At 34.4% G+C, this 23,020-nt stretch overlaps 1 long non-coding RNA gene across 1 annotated transcript in view; it reads right to left on the bottom strand.

Annotated features, from left to right (window-relative positions):
• Positions 1 to 849: 849 nt before the first annotated feature.
• LOC149769474 (uncharacterized) overlaps positions 850 to 23,020 on the bottom strand; it is a 38,816-nt gene continuing 16,645 nt past the window's right edge. Inside the window, exons 8-16 of the long non-coding RNA XR_016419154.1 lie at positions 21,053 to 21,205; positions 18,525 to 18,677; positions 15,998 to 16,150; positions 13,467 to 13,619; positions 10,941 to 11,093; positions 8,414 to 8,566; positions 5,888 to 6,040; positions 3,361 to 3,513; positions 850 to 987 (exon numbers count right to left, since the gene is read on the bottom strand). This is a non-coding gene — a long non-coding RNA (uncharacterized LOC149769474). The remainder of the gene's footprint in view (positions 988 to 3,360; positions 3,514 to 5,887; positions 6,041 to 8,413; positions 8,567 to 10,940; positions 11,094 to 13,466; positions 13,620 to 15,997; positions 16,151 to 18,524; positions 18,678 to 21,052; positions 21,206 to 23,020) is intronic.

Here is a 23,020-nt window from a genome sequence, read left to right on the forward strand (position 1 = left end):
TAAAGGAAAACTTTTTGTGCACAAAACTGAAAATGGTATTATGCTTTTAAAAAAGTTACCTCTTTGCGGCAAAAAACACTGCATTATTTACATTGTGAATTATGACTGACTGCATTTCTTGAAAGATTTCAAATTGTTTGCAACCTACAATGCTCTTGGTCTTTGTTTACCGCCATAGCATCAGTACAAAATCAAAATTCCTTTACAATGTTTCATGAATGTCAAGAAGAGATCTGGAAGTTATAAATTTAAGAGGGAATAACAGAAATGATATGTTAGGTGTCAGTGACAGAAGTGAAAAGTTTCTCTAAACTCTTCTAGCAAACTTAAAGAAATCACACATTTAAGTAAATCATGTGCTTTAGAAGTACTCTTAGACTGATATAAAAGAAGTGGTTCCTAACTTTTCATTATCATTCTGGAGATGCTAATAGTGACATCAGTGTTGTGTCAGTGAATATTGGGGGGGGGGTAATCGCAACACAAGTCTAGCTAGTCTGGAAAAGTCAAAGTTTAATCAATTAACATTAGACAATGCTGGAATATTGATATACTGATGTGTAGGACCCTAAAACTTACAAAGAGTGACATATCAAATAAATTCATTGATACATAGCCAATGAAATTGACCATAACTATACAAATTACTCAATACAGTTTAACAGAGAAATTTCTTCTCAGCCACCAATTTACTTACAACTGACTTTAATGTTTTCTGGAGTTTACAAAATCATAGTAAATAATAAGATAAGGTATAGAACAAATATTAATAGTGTAAAATCCAGTTCAAGATAAAAAGCATATCACCGGCTTGGCTTTTGATAAGCACATACCATAATAACAACTCCTGCAGAAGCTAAGTCTGTCTGTCAAAGTCACTCTCTTGTGCACTTAGATCAGAATGAGTATCTGGATGAGATTGAAGCTATTGTTTCTTTCAGCATGACTAACCGATTAATCCTAATCTCTTACTATGCAAACTGACACCTGCAAAAAGAAAAGAAACAAGTGATATTGATGTACTTTTAACATTCAGTGAAAACATAAGACTTTCAGAGGAGAAACTGTATGTGCATTGTCAAACCCATGAAGCTGCCACCTAATTTTAAGCTTTTCCCCCTTTGTTAACTGAACCTAGAAATTTCAAGATATATACATAACATTGAAACATTTTCTATTATCACCCAAGTGTGAGATATGAATCTCTTATGTCAACTTCAGAGTGGGGTCATGAAGGTAGAAACTATGTCGGTGTGCTAAAACTTTCATTCTTCTCACCAAAATACAGCAAGTAATATGCCATATGCATCATTATTTCTAAGACCGTTCCACTGGTGACATTCAATATTCACAACAGTATGTTTATGTATGATTCCTCTGAATTCTATCTGCTCCTGTGGAGTTAAATTACTTTAAAGAATACATGTTGACATGCTATGCAATTGTTTAGGTGTGTCTGTATTGAAATGTGAATATTATTCATAAAAATAGAGGTGCAAAACCTTGACAGCTACAGAAAGTGGAAGACAATACATTATGGTTACCATTTTGTTCCCATATTTAGAAAGTTATATCCAAAATATGCTACTTTGTCATGATGTAAACAGTTCTCACATGGAGGTACAAAACACAGTTACCTTCCTCTCCAAAGAACATCACATACAACACTAAGGAATATATGGAAAAAGGAAGGAGATATAATAAAGCTAATGCATAAAAATTATTTAAATATACACAAAGAAACAGAAAAGTATGATAGATGTGGCTGGCTGCACCATCAAAAAATGATCAATTTTCCTTAAGGGGGCAGGGTCCAGTTTTTATGTACAAATTTAATGCCGCAATCAGTGACCTAGTATAAAAAATCATAAAAAATCAAATACACAAGTGAGGTCAAAAAGGTCCATATTTTAGATACCTATATTAAAACAAAGCATAATAATAGTATTCACTTGACCAGAGAGGTCAATGGCAGTTCACTGCAGAAGAGGATCATGCACCCCAACCCCTATTTTATACCTGCATTTTTCACATCCAAATGCCATTTTTGACAGCATGTGGTGCTCACAGTGCAAACGCAAGCCCTTTCCCTGGATGAAAATTTTGAAAAACATTGTCTACTAAATAGTTTGATGCAATTCAGAATAGTTGTCATCCAAGCCGTTTTTGAGATACTCTAGTTGCCTTGAACCCACGTCTTTACTGCTATGGGAGGCTAGCTCTTCTTCCTAGCCAACTATTGGTATTTCACTATCAACATACTGCAGAGCAACTATGGAAGGTGTACATGACTGACATCAATTTCAAGAACAACACCAGCCCAAAACACCTAGTTCACAAATATATCCATATCTATCAATACTAAACAATAATAGCTGAAAAAGTCACACCATAGCCTTAAGTTAAGAAATTTGCCAGGGGCCAATTTACGAAACTGGACCCTGCCACCTTAAGGATTTGGCTGAAAATGGTTTATGTCAAAAGTTGTGTTTATATCACATATTTAGACATTATCTAGTACAGTGGCATAAAGGAAAACTTTTTGTGCACAAAACTGAAAATGGTATTATGCTTTTAAAAAAGTTACCTCTTTGCGGCAAAAAACACTGCATTATTTACATTGTGAATTATGACTGACTGCATTTCTTGAAAGATTTCAAATTGTTTGCAACCTACAATGCTCTTGGTCTTTGTTTACCGCCATAGCATCAGTACAAAATCAAAATTCCTTTACAATGTTTCATGAATGTCAAGAAGAGATCTGGAAGTTATAAATTTAAGAGGGAATAACAGAAATGATATGTTAGGTGTCAGTGACAGAAGTGAAAAGTTTCTCTAAACTCTTCTAGCAAACTTAAAGAAATCACACATTTAAGTAAATCATGTGCTTTAGAAGTACTCTTAGACTGATATAAAAGAAGTGGTTCCTAACTTTTCATTATCATTCTGGAGATGCTAATAGTGACATCAGTGTTGTGTCAGTGAATATTGGGGGGGGGTAATCGCAACACAAGTCTAGCTAGTCTGGAAAAGTCAAAGTTTAATCAATTAACATTAGACAATGCTGGAATATTGATATACTGATGTGTAGGACCCTAAAACTTACAAAGAGTGACATATCAAATAAATTCATTGATACATAGCCAATGAAATTGACCATAACTATACAAATTACTCAATACAGTTTAACAGAGAAATTTCTTCTCAGCCACCAATTTACTTACAACTGACTTTAATGTTTTCTGGAGTTTACAAAATCATAGTAAATAATAAGATAAGGTATAGAACAAATATTAATAGTGTAAAATCCAGTTCAAGATAAAAAGCATATCACCGGCTTGGCTTTTGATAAGCACATACCATAAAACAACTCCTGCAGAAGCTAAGTCTGTCTGTCAAAGTCACTCTCTTGTGCACTTAGATCAGAATGAGTATCTGGATGAGATTGAAGCTATTGTTTCTTTCAGCATGACTAACCGATTAATCCTAATCTCTTACTATGCAAACTGACACCTGCAAAAAGAAAAGAAACAAGTGATATTGATGTACTTTTAACATTCAGTGAAAACATAAGACTTTCAGAGGAGAAACTGTATGTGCATTGTCAAACCCATGAAGCTGCCACCTAATTTTAAGCTTTTCCCCCTTTGTTAACTGAACCTAGAAATTTCAAGATATATACATAACATTGAAACATTTTCTATTATCACCCAAGTGTGAGATATGAATCTCTTATGTCAACTTCAGAGTGGGGTCATGAAGGTAGAAACTATGTCGGTGTGCTAAAACTTTCATTCTTCTCACCAAAATACAGCAAGTAATATGCCATATGCATCATTATTTCTAAGACCGTTCCACTGGTGACATTCAATATTCACAACAGTATGTTTATGTATGATTCCTCTGAATTCTATCTGCTCCTGTGGAGTTAAATTACTTTAAAGAATACATGTTGACATGCTATGCAATTGTTTAGGTGTGTCTGTATTGAAATGTGAATATTATTCATAAAAATAGAGGTGCAAAACCTTGACAGCTACAGAAAGTGGAAGACAATACATTATGGTTACCATTTTGTTCCCATATTTAGAAAGTTATATCCAAAATATGCTACTTTGTCATGATGTAAACAGTTCTCACATGGAGGTACAAAACACAGTTACCTCCCTCTCCAAAGAACATCACATACAACACTAAGGAATATATGGAAAAAGGAAGGAGATATAATAAAGCTAATGCATAAAAATTATTTAAATATACACAAAGAAACAGAAAAGTATGATAGATGTGGCTGGCTGCACCATCAAAAAATGATCAATTTTCCTTAAGGGGGCAGGGTCCAGTTTTTATGTACAAATTTAATGCCGCAATCAGTGACCTAGTATAAAAAATCATAAAAAATCAAATACACAAGTGAGGTCAAAAAGGTCCATATTTTAGATACCTATATTAAAACAAAGCATAATAATAGTATTCACTTGACCAGAGAGGTCAATGGCAGTTCACTGCAGAAGAGGATCATGCACCCCAACCCCTATTTTATACCTGCATTTTTCACATCCAAATGCCATTTTTGACAGCATGTGGTGCTCACAGTGCAAACGCAAGCCCTTTCCCTGGATGAAAATTTTGAAAAACATTGTCTACTAAATAGTTTGATGCAATTCAGAATAGTTGTCATCCAAGCCGTTTTTGAGATACTCTAGTTGCCTTGAACCCACGTCTTTACTGCTATGGGAGGCTAGCTCTTCTTCCTAGCCAACTATTGGTATTTCACTATCAACATACTGCAGAGCAACTATGGAAGGTGTACATGACTGACATCAATTTCAAGAACAACACCAGCCCAAAACACCTAGTTCACAAATATATCCATATCTATCAATACTAAACAATAATAGCTGAAAAAGTCACACCATAGCCTTAAGTTAAGAAATTTGCCAGGGGCCAATTTACGAAACTGGACCCTGCCACCTTAAGGATTTGGCTGAAAATGGTTTATGTCAAAAGTTGTGTTTATATCACATATTTAGACATTATCTAGTACAGTGGCATAAAGGAAAACTTTTTGTGCACAAAACTGAAAATGGTATTATGCTTTTAAAAAAGTTACCTCTTTGCGGCAAAAAACACTGCATTATTTACATTGTGAATTATGACTGACTGCATTTCTTGAAAGATTTCAAATTGTTTGCAACCTACAATGCTCTTGGTCTTTGTTTACCGCCATAGCATCAGTACAAAATCAAAATTCCTTTACAATGTTTCATGAATGTCAAGAAGAGATCTGGAAGTTATAAATTTAAGAGGGAATAACAGAAATGATATGTTAGGTGTCAGTGACAGAAGTGAAAAGTTTCTCTAAACTCTTCTAGCAAACTTAAAGAAATCACACATTTAAGTAAATCATGTGCTTTAGAAGTACTCTTAGACTGATATAAAAGAAGTGGTTCCTAACTTTTCATTATCATTCTGGAGATGCTAATAGTGACATCAGTGTTGTGTCAGTGAATATTGGGGGGGGGGTAATCGCAACACAAGTCTAGCTAGTCTGGAAAAGTCAAAGTTTAATCAATTAACATTAGACAATGCTGGAATATTGATATACTGATGTGTAGGACCCTAAAACTTACAAAGAGTGACATATCAAATAAATTCATTGATACATAGCCAATGAAATTGACCATAACTATACAAATTACTCAATACAGTTTAACAGAGAAATTTCTTCTCAGCCACCAATTTACTTACAACTGACTTTAATGTTTTCTGGAGTTTACAAAATCATAGTAAATAATAAGATAAGGTATAGAACAAATATTAATAGTGTAAAATCCAGTTCAAGATAAAAAGCATATCACCGGCTTGGCTTTTGATAAGCACATACCATAAAACAACTCCTGCAGAAGCTAAGTCTGTCTGTCAAAGTCACTCTCTTGTGCACTTAGATCAGAATGAGTATCTGGATGAGATTGAAGCTATTGTTTCTTTCAGCATGACTAACCGATTAATCCTAATCTCTTACTATGCAAACTGACACCTGCAAAAAGAAAAGAAACAAGTGATATTGATGTACTTTTAACATTCAGTGAAAACATAAGACTTTCAGAGGAGAAACTGTATGTGCATTGTCAAACCCATGAAGCTGCCACCTAATTTTAAGCTTTTCCCCCTTTGTTAACTGAACCTAGAAATTTCAAGATATATACATAACATTGAAACATTTTCTATTATCACCCAAGTGTGAGATATGAATCTCTTATGTCAACTTCAGAGTGGGGTCATGAAGGTAGAAACTATGTCGGTGTGCTAAAACTTTCATTCTTCTCACCAAAATACAGCAAGTAATATGCCATATGCATCATTATTTCTAAGACCGTTCCACTGGTGACATTCAATATTCACAACAGTATGTTTATGTATGATTCCTCTGAATTCTATCTGCTCCTGTGGAGTTAAATTACTTTAAAGAATACATGTTGACATGCTATGCAATTGTTTAGGTGTGTCTGTATTGAAATGTGAATATTATTCATAAAAATAGAGGTGCAAAACCTTGACAGCTACAGAAAGTGGAAGACAATACATTATGGTTACCATTTTGTTCCCATATTTAGAAAGTTATATCCAAAATATGCTACTTTGTCATGATGTAAACAGTTCTCACATGGAGGTACAAAACACAGTTACCTCCCTCTCCAAAGAACATCACATACAACACTAAGGAATATATGGAAAAAGGAAGGAGATATAATAAAGCTAATGCATAAAAATTATTTAAATATACACAAAGAAACAGAAAAGTATGATAGATGTGGCTGGCTGCACCATCAAAAAATGATCAATTTTCCTTAAGGGGGCAGGGTCCAGTTTTTATGTACAAATTTAATGCCGCAATCAGTGACCTAGTATAAAAAATCATAAAAAATCAAATACACAAGTGAGGTCAAAAAGGTCCATATTTTAGATACCTATATTAAAACAAAGCATAATAATAGTATTCACTTGACCAGAGAGGTCAATGGCAGTTCACTGCAGAAGAGGATCATGCACCCCAACCCCTATTTTATACCTGCATTTTTCACATCCAAATGCCATTTTTGACAGCATGTGGTGCTCACAGTGCAAACGCAAGCCCTTTCCCTGGATGAAAATTTTGAAAAACATTGTCTACTAAATAGTTTGATGCAATTCAGAATAGTTGTCATCCAAGCCGTTTTTGAGATACTCTAGTTGCCTTGAACCCACGTCTTTACTGCTATGGGAGGCTAGCTCTTCTTCCTAGCCAACTATTGGTATTTCACTATCAACATACTGCAGAGCAACTATGGAAGGTGTACATGACTGACATCAATTTCAAGAACAACACCAGCCCAAAACACCTAGTTCACAAATATATCCATATCTATCAATACTAAACAATAATAGCTGAAAAAGTCACACCATAGCCTTAAGTTAAGAAATTTGCCAGGGGCCAATTTACGAAACTGGACCCTGCCACCTTAAGGATTTGGCTGAAAATGGTTTATGTCAAAAGTTGTGTTTATATCACATATTTAGACATTATCTAGTACAGTGGCATAAAGGAAAACTTTTTGTGCACAAAACTGAAAATGGTATTATGCTTTTAAAAAAGTTACCTCTTTGCGGCAAAAAACACTGCATTATTTACATTGTGAATTATGACTGACTGCATTTCTTGAAAGATTTCAAATTGTTTGCAACCTACAATGCTCTTGGTCTTTGTTTACCGCCATAGCATCAGTACAAAATCAAAATTCCTTTACAATGTTTCATGAATGTCAAGAAGAGATCTGGAAGTTATAAATTTAAGAGGGAATAACAGAAATGATATGTTAGGTGTCAGTGACAGAAGTGAAAAGTTTCTCTAAACTCTTCTAGCAAACTTAAAGAAATCACACATTTAAGTAAATCATGTGCTTTAGAAGTACTCTTAGACTGATATAAAAGAAGTGGTTCCTAACTTTTCATTATCATTCTGGAGATGCTAATAGTGACATCAGTGTTGTGTCAGTGAATATTGGGGGGGGGTAATCGCAACACAAGTCTAGCTAGTCTGGAAAAGTCAAAGTTTAATCAATTAACATTAGACAATGCTGGAATATTGATATACTGATGTGTAGGACCCTAAAACTTACAAAGAGTGACATATCAAATAAATTCATTGATACATAGCCAATGAAATTGACCATAACTATACAAATTACTCAATACAGTTTAACAGAGAAATTTCTTCTCAGCCACCAATTTACTTACAACTGACTTTAATGTTTTCTGGAGTTTACAAAATCATAGTAAATAATAAGATAAGGTATAGAACAAATATTAATAGTGTAAAATCCAGTTCAAGATAAAAAGCATATCACCGGCTTGGCTTTTGATAAGCACATACCATAAAACAACTCCTGCAGAAGCTAAGTCTGTCTGTCAAAGTCACTCTCTTGTGCACTTAGATCAGAATGAGTATCTGGATGAGATTGAAGCTATTGTTTCTTTCAGCATGACTAACCGATTAATCCTAATCTCTTACTATGCAAACTGACACCTGCAAAAAGAAAAGAAACAAGTGATATTGATGTACTTTTAACATTCAGTGAAAACATAAGACTTTCAGAGGAGAAACTGTATGTGCATTGTCAAACCCATGAAGCTGCCACCTAATTTTAAGCTTTTCCCCCTTTGTTAACTGAACCTAGAAATTTCAAGATATATACATAACATTGAAACATTTTCTATTATCACCCAAGTGTGAGATATGAATCTCTTATGTCAACTTCAGAGTGGGGTCATGAAGGTAGAAACTATGTCGGTGTGCTAAAACTTTCATTCTTCTCACCAAAATACAGCAAGTAATATGCCATATGCATCATTATTTCTAAGACCGTTCCACTGGTGACATTCAATATTCACAACAGTATGTTTATGTATGATTCCTCTGAATTCTATCTGCTCCTGTGGAGTTAAATTACTTTAAAGAATACATGTTGACATGCTATGCAATTGTTTAGGTGTGTCTGTATTGAAATGTGAATATTATTCATAAAAATAGAGGTGCAAAACCTTGACAGCTACAGAAAGTGGAAGACAATACATTATGGTTACCATTTTGTTCCCATATTTAGAAAGTTATATCCAAAATATGCTACTTTGTCATGATGTAAACAGTTCTCACATGGAGGTACAAAACACAGTTACCTCCCTCTCCAAAGAACATCACATACAACACTAAGGAATATATGGAAAAAGGAAGGAGATATAATAAAGCTAATGCATAAAAATTATTTAAATATACACAAAGAAACAGAAAAGTATGATAGATGTGGCTGGCTGCACCATCAAAAAATGATCAATTTTCCTTAAGGGGGCAGGGTCCAGTTTTTATGTACAAATTTAATGCCGCAATCAGTGACCTAGTATAAAAAATCATAAAAAATCAAATACACAAGTGAGGTCAAAAAGGTCCATATTTTAGATACCTATATTAAAACAAAGCATAATAATAGTATTCACTTGACCAGAGAGGTCAATGGCAGTTCACTGCAGAAGAGGATCATGCACCCCAACCCCTATTTTATACCTGCATTTTTCACATCCAAATGCCATTTTTGACAGCATGTGGTGCTCACAGTGCAAACGCAAGCCCTTTCCCTGGATGAAAATTTTGAAAAACATTGTCTACTAAATAGTTTGATGCAATTCAGAATAGTTGTCATCCAAGCCGTTTTTGAGATACTCTAGTTGCCTTGAACCCACGTCTTTACTGCTATGGGAGGCTAGCTCTTCTTCCTAGCCAACTATTGGTATTTCACTATCAACATACTGCAGAGCAACTATGGAAGGTGTACATGACTGACATCAATTTCAAGAACAACACCAGCCCAAAACACCTAGTTCACAAATATATCCATATCTATCAATACTAAACAATAATAGCTGAAAAAGTCACACCATAGCCTTAAGTTAAGAAATTTGCCAGGGGCCAATTTACGAAACTGGACCCTGCCACCTTAAGGATTTGGCTGAAAATGGTTTATGTCAAAAGTTGTGTTTATATCACATATTTAGACATTATCTAGTACAGTGGCATAAAGGAAAACTTTTTGTGCACAAAACTGAAAATGGTATTATGCTTTTAAAAAAGTTACCTCTTTGCGGCAAAAAACACTGCATTATTTACATTGTGAATTATGACTGACTGCATTTCTTGAAAGATTTCAAATTGTTTGCAACCTACAATGCTCTTGGTCTTTGTTTACCGCCATAGCATCAGTACAAAATCAAAATTCCTTTACAATGTTTCATGAATGTCAAGAAGAGATCTGGAAGTTATAAATTTAAGAGGGAATAACAGAAATGATATGTTAGGTGTCAGTGACAGAAGTGAAAAGTTTCTCTAAACTCTTCTAGCAAACTTAAAGAAATCACACATTTAAGTAAATCATGTGCTTTAGAAGTACTCTTAGACTGATATAAAAGAAGTGGTTCCTAACTTTTCATTATCATTCTGGAGATGCTAATAGTGACATCAGTGTTGTGTCAGTGAATATTGGGGGGGGGGTAATCGCAACACAAGTCTAGCTAGTCTGGAAAAGTCAAAGTTTAATCAATTAACATTAGACAATGCTGGAATATTGATATACTGATGTGTAGGACCCTAAAACTTACAAAGAGTGACATATCAAATAAATTCATTGATACATAGCCAATGAAATTGACCATAACTATACAAATTACTCAATACAGTTTAACAGAGAAATTTCTTCTCAGCCACCAATTTACTTACAACTGACTTTAATGTTTTCTGGAGTTTACAAAATCATAGTAAATAATAAGATAAGGTATAGAACAAATATTAATAGTGTAAAATCCAGTTCAAGATAAAAAGCATATCACCGGCTTGGCTTTTGATAAGCACATACCATAAAACAACTCCTGCAGAAGCTAAGTCTGTCTGTCAAAGTCACTCTCTTGTGCACTTAGATCAGAATGAGTATCTGGATGAGATTGAAGCTATTGTTTCTTTCAGCATGACTAACCGATTAATCCTAATCTCTTACTATGCAAACTGACACCTGCAAAAAGAAAAGAAACAAGTGATATTGATGTACTTTTAACATTCAGTGAAAACATAAGACTTTCAGAGGAGAAACTGTATGTGCATTGTCAAACCCATGAAGCTGCCACCTAATTTTAAGCTTTTCCCCCTTTGTTAACTGAACCTAGAAATTTCAAGATATATACATAACATTGAAACATTTTCTATTATCACCCAAGTGTGAGATATGAATCTCTTATGTCAACTTCAGAGTGGGGTCATGAAGGTAGAAACTATGTCGGTGTGCTAAAACTTTCATTCTTCTCACCAAAATACAGCAAGTAATATGCCATATGCATCATTATTTCTAAGACCGTTCCACTGGTGACATTCAATATTCACAACAGTATGTTTATGTATGATTCCTCTGAATTCTATCTGCTCCTGTGGAGTTAAATTACTTTAAAGAATACATGTTGACATGCTATGCAATTGTTTAGGTGTGTCTGTATTGAAATGTGAATATTATTCATAAAAATAGAGGTGCAAAACCTTGACAGCTACAGAAAGTGGAAGACAATACATTATGGTTACCATTTTGTTCCCATATTTAGAAAGTTATATCCAAAATATGCTACTTTGTCATGATGTAAACAGTTCTCACATGGAGGTACAAAACACAGTTACCTCCCTCTCCAAAGAACATCACATACAACACTAAGGAATATATGGAAAAAGGAAGGAGATATAATAAAGCTAATGCATAAAAATTATTTAAATATACACAAAGAAACAGAAAAGTATGATAGATGTGGCTGGCTGCACCATCAAAAAATGATCAATTTTCCTTAAGGGGGCAGGGTCCAGTTTTTATGTACAAATTTAATGCCGCAATCAGTGACCTAGTATAAAAAATCATAAAAAATCAAATACACAAGTGAGGTCAAAAAGGTCCATATTTTAGATACCTATATTAAAACAAAGCATAATAATAGTATTCACTTGACCAGAGAGGTCAATGGCAGTTCACTGCAGAAGAGGATCATGCACCCCAACCCCTATTTTATACCTGCATTTTTCACATCCAAATGCCATTTTTGACAGCATGTGGTGCTCACAGTGCAAACGCAAGCCCTTTCCTTGGATGAAAATTTTGAAAAACATTGTCTACTAAATAGTTTGATGCAATTCAGAATAGTTGTCATCCAAGCCGTTTTTGAGATACTCTAGTTGCCTTGAACCCACGTCTTTACTGCTATGGGAGGCTAGCTCTTCTTCCTAGCCAACTATTGGTATTTCACTATCAACATACTGCAGAGCAACTATGGAAGGTGTACATGACTGACATCAATTTCAAGAACAACACCAGCCCAAAACACCTAGTTCACAAATATATCCATATCTATCAATACTAAACAATAATAGCTGAAAAAGTCACACCATAGCCTTAAGTTAAGAAATTTGCCAGGGGCCAATTTACGAAACTGGACCCTGCCACCTTAAGGATTTGGCTGAAAATGGTTTATGTCAAAAGTTGTGTTTATATCACATATTTAGACATTATCTAGTACAGTGGCATAAAGGAAAACTTTTTGTGCACAAAACTGAAAATGGTATTATGCTTTTAAAAAAGTTACCTCTTTGCGGCAAAAAACACTGCATTATTTACATTGTGAATTATGACTGACTGCATTTCTTGAAAGATTTCAAATTGTTTGCAACCTACAATGCTCTTGGTCTTTGTTTACCGCCATAGCATCAGTACAAAATCAAAATTCCTTTACAATGTTTCATGAATGTCAAGAAGAGATCTGGAAGTTATAAATTTAAGAGGGAATAACAGAAATGATATGTTAGGTGTCAGTGACAGAAGTGAAAAGTTTCTCTAAACTCTTCTAGCAAACTTAAAGAAATCACACATTTAAGTAAATCATGTGCTTTAGAAGTACTCTTAGACTGATATAAAAGAAGTGGTTCCTAACTTTTCATTATCATTCTGGAGATGCTAATAGTGACATCAGTGTTGTGTCAGTGAATATTGGGGGGGGGTAATCGCAACACAAGTCTAGCTAGTCTGGAAAAGTCAAAGTTTAATCAATTAACATTAGACAATGCTGGAATATTGATATACTGATGTGTAGGACCCTAAAACTTACAAAGAGTGACATATCAAATAAATTCATTGATACATAGCCAATGAAATTGACCATAACTATACAAATTACTCAATACAGTTTAACAGAGAAATTTCTTCTCAGCCACCAATTTACTTACAACTGACTTTAATGTTTTCTGGAGTTTACAAAATCATAGTAAATAATAAGATAAGGTATAGAACAAATATTAATAGTGTAAAATCCAGTTCAAGATAAAAAGCATATCACCGGCTTGGCTTTTGATAAGCACATACCATAAAACAACTCCTGCAGAAGCTAAGTCTGTCTGTCAAAGTCACTCTCTTGTGCACTTAGATCAGAATGAGTATCTGGATGAGATTGAAGCTATTGTTTCTTTCAGCATGACTAACCGATTAATCCTAATCTCTTACTATGCAAACTGACACCTGCAAAAAGAAAAGAAACAAGTGATATTGATGTACTTTTAACATTCAGTGAAAACATAAGACTTTCAGAGGAGAAACTGTATGTGCATTGTCAAACCCATGAAGCTGCCACCTAATTTTAAGCTTTTCCCCCTTTGTTAACTGAACCTAGAAATTTCAAGATATATACATAACATTGAAACATTTTCTATTATCACCCAAGTGTGAGATATGAATCTCTTATGTCAACTTCAGAGTGGGGTCATGAAGGTAGAAACTATGTCGGTGTGCTAAAACTTTCATTCTTCTCACCAAAATACAGCAAGTAATATGCCATATGCATCATTATTTCTAAGACCGTTCCACTGGTGACATTCAATATTCACAACAGTATGTTTATGTATGATTCCTCTGAATTCTATCTGCTCCTGTGGAGTTAAATTACTTTAAAGAATACATGTTGACATGCTATGCAATTGTTTAGGTGTGTCTGTATTGAAATGTGAATATTATTCATAAAAATAGAGGTGCAAAACCTTGACAGCTACAGAAAGTGGAAGACAATACATTATGGTTACCATTTTGTTCCCATATTTAGAAAGTTATATCCAAAATATGCTACTTTGTCATGATGTAAACAGTTCTCACATGGAGGTACAAAACACAGTTACCTCCCTCTCCAAAGAACATCACATACAACACTAAGGAATATATGGAAAAAGGAAGGAGATATAATAAAGCTAATGCATAAAAATTATTTAAATATACACAAAGAAACAGAAAAGTATGATAGATGTGGCTGGCTGCACCATCAAAAAATGATCAATTTTCCTTAAGGGGGCAGGGTCCAGTTTTTATGTACAAATTTAATGCCGCAATCAGTGACCTAGTATAAAAAATCATAAAAAATCAAATACACAAGTGAGGTCAAAAAGGTCCATATTTTAGATACCTATATTAAAACAAAGCATAATAATAGTATTCACTTGACCAGAGAGGTCAATGGCAGTTCACTGCAGAAGAGGATCATGCACCCCAACCCCTATTTTATACCTGCATTTTTCACATCCAAATGCCATTTTTGACAGCATGTGGTGCTCACAGTGCAAACGCAAGCCCTTTCCCTGGATGAAAATTTTGAAAAACATTGTCTACTAAATAGTTTGATGCAATTCAGAATAGTTGTCATCCAAGCCGTTTTTGAGATACTCTAGTTGCCTTGAACCCACGTCTTTACTGCTATGGGAGGCTAGCTCTTCTTCCTAGCCAACTATTGGTATTTCACTATCAACATACTGCAGAGCAACTATGGAAGGTGTACATGACTGACATCAATTTCAAGAACAACACCAGCCCAAAACACCTAGTTCACAAATATATCCATATCTATCAATGCTAAACAATAATAGCTGAAAAAGTCACACCATAGCCTTAAGTTAAGAAATTTGCCAGGGGCCAATTTACGAAACTGGACCCTGCCACCTTAAGGATTTGGCTGAAAATGGTTTATGTCAAAAGTTGTGTTTATATCACATATTTAGACATTATCTAGTACAGTGGCATAAAGGAAAACTTTTTGTGCACAAAACTGAAAATGGTATTATGCTTTTAAAAAAGTTACCTCTTTGCGGCAAAAAACACTGCATTATTTACATTGTGAATTATGACTGACTGCATTTCTTGAAAGATTTCAAATTGTTTGCAACCTACAATGCTCTTGGTCTTTGTTTACCGCCATAGCATCAGTACAAAATCAAAATTCCTTTACAATGTTTCATGAATGTCAAGAAGAGATCTGGAAGTTATAAATTTTAGGAGGGAATAACAGAAATGATATGTTAGGTGTCAGTGACAGAAGTGAAAAGTTTCTCTAAACTCTTCTAGCAAACTTAAAGAAATCACACATTTAAGTAAATCATGTGCTTTAGAAGTACTCTTAGACTGATATAAAAGAAGTGGTTCCTAACTTTTCATTATCATTCTGGAGATGCTAATAGTGACATCAGTGTTGTGTCAGTGAATATTGGGGGGGGGGGGGTAATCGCAACACAAGTCTAGCTAGTCTGGAAAAGTCAAAGTTTAATCAATTAACATTAGACAATGCTGGAATATTGATATACTGATGTGTAGGACCCAAAAACTTACAAAGAGTGACATATCAAATAAATTCATTGATACATAGCCAATGAAATTGACCATAACTATACAAATTACTCAATACAGTTTAACAGAGAAATTTCTTCTCAGCCACCAATTTACTTACAACTGACTTTAATGTTTTCTGGAGTTTACAAAATCATAGTAAATAATAAGATAAGGTATAGAACAAATATTAATAGTGTAAAATCCAGTTCAAGATAAAAAGCATATCACCGGCTTGGCTTTTGATAAGCACATACCATAAAACAACTCCTGCAGAAGCTAAGTCTGTCTGTCAAAGTCACTCTCTTGTGCACTTAGATCAGAATGAGTATCTGGATGAGATTGAAGCTATTGTTTCTTTCAGCATGACTAACCGATTAATCCTAATCTCTTACTATGCAAACTGACACCTGCAAAAAGAAAAGAAACAAGTGATATTGATGTACTTTTAACATTCAGTGAAAACATAAGACTTTCAGAGGAGAAACTGTATGTGCATTGTCAAACCCATGAAGCTGCCACCTAATTTTAAGCTTTTCCCCCTTTGTTAACTGAACCTAGAAATTTCAAGATATATACATAACATTGAAACATTTTCTATTATCACCCAAGTGTGAGATATGAATCTCTTATGTCAACTTCAGAGTGGGGTCATGAAGGTAGAAACTATGTCGGTGTGCTAAAACTTTCATTCTTCTCACCAAAATACAGCAAGTAATATGCCATATGCATCATTATTTCTAAGACCGTTCCACTGGTGACATTCAATATTCACAACAGTATGTTTATGTATGATTCCTCTGAATTCTATCTGCTCCTGTGGAGTTAAATTACTTTAAAGAATACATGTTGACATGCTATGCAATTGTTTAGGTGTGTCTGTATTGAAATGTGAATATTATTCATAAAAATAGAGGTGCAAAACCTTGACAGCTACAGAAAGTGGAAGACAATACATTATGGTTACCATTTTGTTCCCATATTTAGAAAGTTATATCCAAAATATGCTACTTTGTCATGATGTAAACAGTTCTCACGTGGAGGTACAAAACACAGTTACCTCCCTCTCCAAAGAACATCACATACAACACTAAGGAATATATGGAAAAAGGAAGGAGATATAATAAAGCTAATGCATAAAAATTATTTAAATATACACAAAGAAACAGAAAAGTATGATAGATGTGGCTGGCTGCACCATCAAAAAATGATCAATTTTCCTTAAGGGGGCAGGGTCCAGTTTTTATGTACAAATTTAATGCCGCAATCAGTGACCTAGTATAAAAAATCATAAAAAATCAAATACACAAGTGAGGTCAAAAAGGTCCATATTTTAGATACCTATATTAAAACAAAGCATAATAATAGTATTCACTTGACCAGAGAGGTCAATGGCAGTTCACTGCAGAAGAGGATCATGCACCCCAACCCCTATTTTATACCTGCATTTTTCACATCCAAATGCCATTTTTGACAGCATGTGGTGCTCACAGTGCAAACGCAAGCCCTTTCCCTGGATGAAAATTTTGAAAAACATTGTCTACTAAATAGTTTGATGCAATTCAGAATAGTTGTCATCCAAGCCGTTTTTGAGATACTCTAGTTGCCTTGAACCCACGTCTTTACTGCTATGGGAGGCTAGCTCTTCTTCCTAGCCAACTATTGGTATTTCACTATCAACATACTGCAGAGCAACTATGGAAGGTGTACATGACTGACATCAATTTCAAGAACAACACCAGCCCAAAACACCTAGTTCACAAATATATCCATATCTATCAATACTAAACAATAATAGCTGAAAAAGTCACACCATAGCCTTAAGTTAAGAAATTTGCCAGGGGCCAATTTACGAAACTGGACCCTGCCACCTTAAGGATTTGGCTGAAAATGGTTTATGTCAAAAGTTGTGTTTATATCACATATTTAGACATTATCTAGTACAGTGGCATAAAGGAAAACTTTTTGTGCACAAAACTGAAAATGGTATTATGCTTTTAAAAAAGTTACCTCTTTGCGGCAAAAAACACTGCATTATTTACATTGTGAATTATGACTGACTGCATTTCTTGAAAGATTTCAAATTGTTTCCAACCTACAATGCTCTTGGTCTTTGTTTACCGCCATAGCATCAGTACAAAATCAAAATTCCTTTACAATGTTTCATGAATGTCAAGAAGAGATCTGGAAGTTATAAATTTTAGGAGGGAATAACAGAAATGATATGTTAGGTGTCAGTGACAGAAGTGAAAAGTTTCTCTAAACTCTTCTAGCAAACTTAAAGAAATCACACATTTAAGTAAATCATGTGCTTTAGAAGTACTCTTAGACTGATATAAAAGAAGTGGTTCCTAACTTTTCATTATCATTCTGGAGATGCTAATAGTGACATCAGTGTTGTGTCAGTGAATATTGGGGGGGGGTAATCGCAACACAAGTCTAGCTAGTCTGGAAAAGTCAAAGTTTAATCAATTAACATTAGACAATGCTGGAATATTGATATACTGATGTGTAGGACCCTAAAACTTACAAAGAGTGACATATCAAATAAATTCATTGATACATAGCCAATGAAATTGACCATAACTATACAAATTACTCAATACAGTTTAACAGAGAAATTTCTTCTCAGCCACCAATTTACTTACAACTGACTTTAATGTTTTCTGGAGTTTACAAAATCATAGTAAATAATAAGATAAGGTATAGAACAAATATTAATAGTGTAAAATCCAGTTCAAGATAAAAAGCATATCACCGGCTTGGCTTTTGATAAGCACATACCATAAAACAACTCCTGCAGAAGCTAAGTCTGTCTGTCAAAGTCACTCTCTTGTGCACTTAGATCAGAATGAGTATCTGGATGAGATTGAAGCTATTGTTTCTTTCAGCATGACTAACCGATTAATCCTAATCTCTTACTATGCAAACTGACACCTGCAAAAAGAAAAGAAACAAGTGATATTGATGTACTTTTAACATTCAGTGAAAACATAAGACTTTCAGAGGAGAAACTGTATGTGCATTGTCAAACCCATGAAGCTGCCACCTAATTTTAAGCTTTTCCCCCTTTGTTAACTGAACCTAGAAATTTCAAGATATATACATAACATTGAAACATTTTCTATTATCACCCAAGTGTGAGATATGAATCTCTTATGTCAACTTCAGAGTGGGGTCATGAAGGTAGAAACTATGTCGGTGTGCTAAAACTTTCATTCTTCTCACCAAAATACAGCAAGTAATATGCCATATGCATCATTATTTCTAAGACCGTTCCACTGGTGACATTCAATATTCACAACAGTATGTTTATGTATGATTCCTCTGAATTCTATCTGCTCCTGTGGAGTTAAATTACTTTAAAGAATACATGTTGACATGCTATGCAATTGTTTAGGTGTGTCTGTATTGAAATGTGAATATTATTCATAAAAATAGAGGTGCAAAACCTTGACAGCTACAGAAAGTGGAAGACAATACATTATGGTTACCATTTTGTTCCCATATTTAGAAAGTTATATCCAAAATATGCTACTTTGTCATGATGTAAACAGTTCTCACATGGAGGTACAAAACACAGTTACCTCCCTCTCCAAAGAACATCACATACAACACTAAGGAATATATGGAAAAAGGAAGGAGATATAATAAAGCTAATGCATAAAAATTATTTAAATATACACAAAGAAACAGAAAAGTATGATAGATGTGGCTGGCTGCACCATCAAAAAATGATCAATTTTCCTTAAGGGGGCAGGGTCCAGTTTTTATGTACAAATTTAATGCCGCAATCAGTGACCTAGTATAAAAAATCATAAAAAATCAAATACACAAGTGAGGTCAAAAAGGTCCATATTTTAGATACCTATATTAAAACAAAGCATAATAATAGTATTCACTTGACCAGAGAGGTCAATGGCAGTTCACTGCAGAAGAGGATCATGCACCCCAACCCCTATTTTATACCTGCATTTTTCACATCCAAATGCCATTTTTGACAGCATGTGGTGCTCACAGTGCAAACGCAAGCCCTTTCCCTGGATGAAAATTTTGAAAAACATTGTCTACTAAATAGTTTGATGCAATTCAGAATAGTTGTCATCCAAGCCGTTTTTGAGATACTCTAGTTGCCTTGAACCCACGTCTTTACTGCTATGGGAGGCTAGCTCTTCTTCCTAGCCAACTATTGGTATTTCACTATCAACATACTGCAGAGCAACTATGGAAGGTGTACATGACTGACATCAATTTCAAGAACAACACCAGCCCAAAACACCTAGTTCACAAATATATCCATATCTATCAATACTAAACAATAATAGCTGAAAAAGTCACACCATAGCCTTAAGTTAAGAAATTTGCCAGGGGCCAATTTACGAAACTGGACCCTGCCACCTTAAGGATTTGGCTGAAAATGGTTTATGTCAAAAGTTGTGTTTATATCACATATTTAGACATTATCTAGTACAGTGGCATAAAGGAAAACTTTTTGTGCACAAAACTGAAAATGGTATTATGCTTTTAAAAAAGTTACCTCTTTGCGGCAAAAAACACTGCATTATTTACATTGTGAATTATGACTGACTGCATTTCTTGAAAGATTTCAAATTGTTTGCAACCTACAATGCTCTTGGTCTTTGTTTACCGCCATAGCATCAGTACAAAATCAAAATTCCTTTACAATGTTTCATGAATGTCAAGAAGAGATCTGGAAGTTATAAATTTTAGGAGGGAATAACAGAAATGATATGTTAGGTGTCAGTGACAGAAGTGAAAAGTTTCTCTAAACTCTTCTAGCAAACTTAAAGAAATCACACATTTAAGTAAATCATGTGCTTTAGAAGTACTCTTAGACTGATATAAAAGAAGTGGTTCCTAACTTTTCATTATCATTCTGGAGATGCTAATAGTGACATCAGTGTTGTGTCAGTGAATATTGGGGGGGGGGTAATCGCAACACAAGTCTAGCTAGTCTGGAAAAGTCAAAGTTTAATCAATTAACATTAGACAATGCTGGAATATTGATATACTGATGTGTAGGACCCAAAAACTTACAAAGAGTGACATATCAAATAAATTCATTGATACATAGCCAATGAAATTGACCATAACTATACAAATTACTCAGTACAGTTTAACAGAGAAATTTCTTCTCAGCCACCAATTTACTTACAACTGACTTTAATGTTTTCTGGAGTTTACAAAATCATAGTAAATAATAAGATAAGGTATAGAACAAATATTAATAGTGTAAAATCCAGTTCAAGATAAAAAGCATATCACCGGCTTGGCTTTTGATAAGCACATACCATAAAACAACTCCTGCAGAAGCTAAGTCTGTCTGTCAAAGTCACTCTCTTGTGCACTTAGATCAGAATGAGTATCTGGATGAGATTGAAGCTATTGTTTCTTTCAGCATGACTAACCGATTAATCCTAATCTCTTACTATGCAAACTGACACCTGCAAAAAGAAAAGAAACAAGTGATATTGATGTACTTTTAACATTCAGTGAAAACATAAGACTTTCAGAGGAGAAACTGTATGTGCATTGTCAAACCCATGAAGCTGCCACCTAATTTTAAGCTTTTCCCCCTTTGTTAACTGAACCTAGAAATTTCAAGATATATACATAACATTGAAACATTTTCTATTATCACCCAAGTGTGAGATATGAATCTCTTATGTCAACTTCAGAGTGGGGTCATGAAGGTAGAAACTATGTCGGTGTGCTAAAACTTTCATTCTTCTCACCAAAATACAGCAAGTAATATGCCATATGCATCATTATTTCTAAGACCGTTCCACTGGTGACATTCAATATTCACAACAGTATGTTTATGTATGATTCCTCTGAATTCTATCTGCTCCTGTGGAGTTAAATTACTTTAAAGAATACATGTTGACATGCTATGCAATTGTTTAGGTGTGTCTGTATTGAAATGTGAATATTATTCATAAAAATAGAGGTGCAAAACCTTGACAGCTACAGAAAGTGGAAGACAATACATTATGGTTACCATTTTGTTCCCATATTTAGAAAGTTATATCCAAAATATGCTACTTTGTCATGATGTAAACAGTTCTCACATGGAGGTACAAAACACAGTTACCTCCCTCTCCAAAGAACATCACATACAACACTAAGGAATATATGGAAAAAGGAAGGAGATATAATAAAGCTAATGCATAAAAATTATTTAAATATACACAAAGAAACAGAAAAGTATGATAGATGTGGCTGGCTGCACCATCAAAAAATGATCAATTTTCCTTAAGGGGGCAGGGTCCAGTTTTTATGTACAAATTTAATGCCGCAATCAGTGACCTAGTATAAAAAATCATAAAAAATCAAATACACAAGTGAGGTCAAAAAGGTCCATATTTTAGATACCTATATTAAAACAAAGCATAATAATAGTATTCACTTGACCAGAGAGGTCAATGGCAGTTCACTGCAGAAGAGGATCATGCACCCCAACCCCTATTTTATACCTGCATTTTTCACATCCAAATGCCATTTTTGACAGCATGTGGTGCTCACAGTGCAAACGCAAGCCCTTTCCCTGGATGAAAATTTTGAAAAACATTGTCTACTAAATAGTTTGATGCAATTCAGAATAGTTGTCATCCAAGCCGTTTTTGAGATACTCTAGTTGCCTTGAACCCACGTCTTTACTGCTATGGGAGGCTAGCTCTTCTTCCTAGCCAACTATTGGTATTTCACTATCAACATACTGCAGAGCAACTATGGAAGGTGTACATGACTGACATCAATTTCAAGAACAACACCAGCCCAAAACACCTAGTTCACAAATATATCCATATCTATCAATACTAAACAATAATAGCTGAAAAAGTCACACCATAGCCTTAAGTTAAGAAATTTGCCAGGGGCCAATTTACGAAACTGGACCCTGCCACCTTAAGGATTTGGCTGAAAATGGTTTATGTCAAAAGTTGTGTTTATATCACATATTTAGACATTATCTAGTACAGTGGCATAAAGGAAAACTTTTTGTGCACAAAACTGAAAATGGTATTATGCTTTTAAAAAAGTTACCTCTTTGCGGCAAAAAACACTGCATTATTTACATTGTGAATTATGACTGACTGCATTTCTTGAAAGATTTCAAATTGTTTGCAACCTACAATGCTCTTGGTCTTTGTTTACCGCCATAGCATCAGTACAAAATCAAAATTCCTTTACAATGTTTCATGAATGTCAAGAAGAGATCTGGAAGTTATAAATTTTAGGAGGGAATAACAGAAATGATA

This window comes from Sinohyriopsis cumingii, unplaced genomic scaffold, assembly GCF_028554795.1.
Source record: "Sinohyriopsis cumingii isolate HCF-2022 unplaced genomic scaffold, ASM2855479v2 utg003731l, whole genome shotgun sequence".
Classification (NCBI taxonomy): domain Eukaryota; kingdom Metazoa; phylum Mollusca; class Bivalvia; order Unionida; family Unionidae; genus Sinohyriopsis; species Sinohyriopsis cumingii.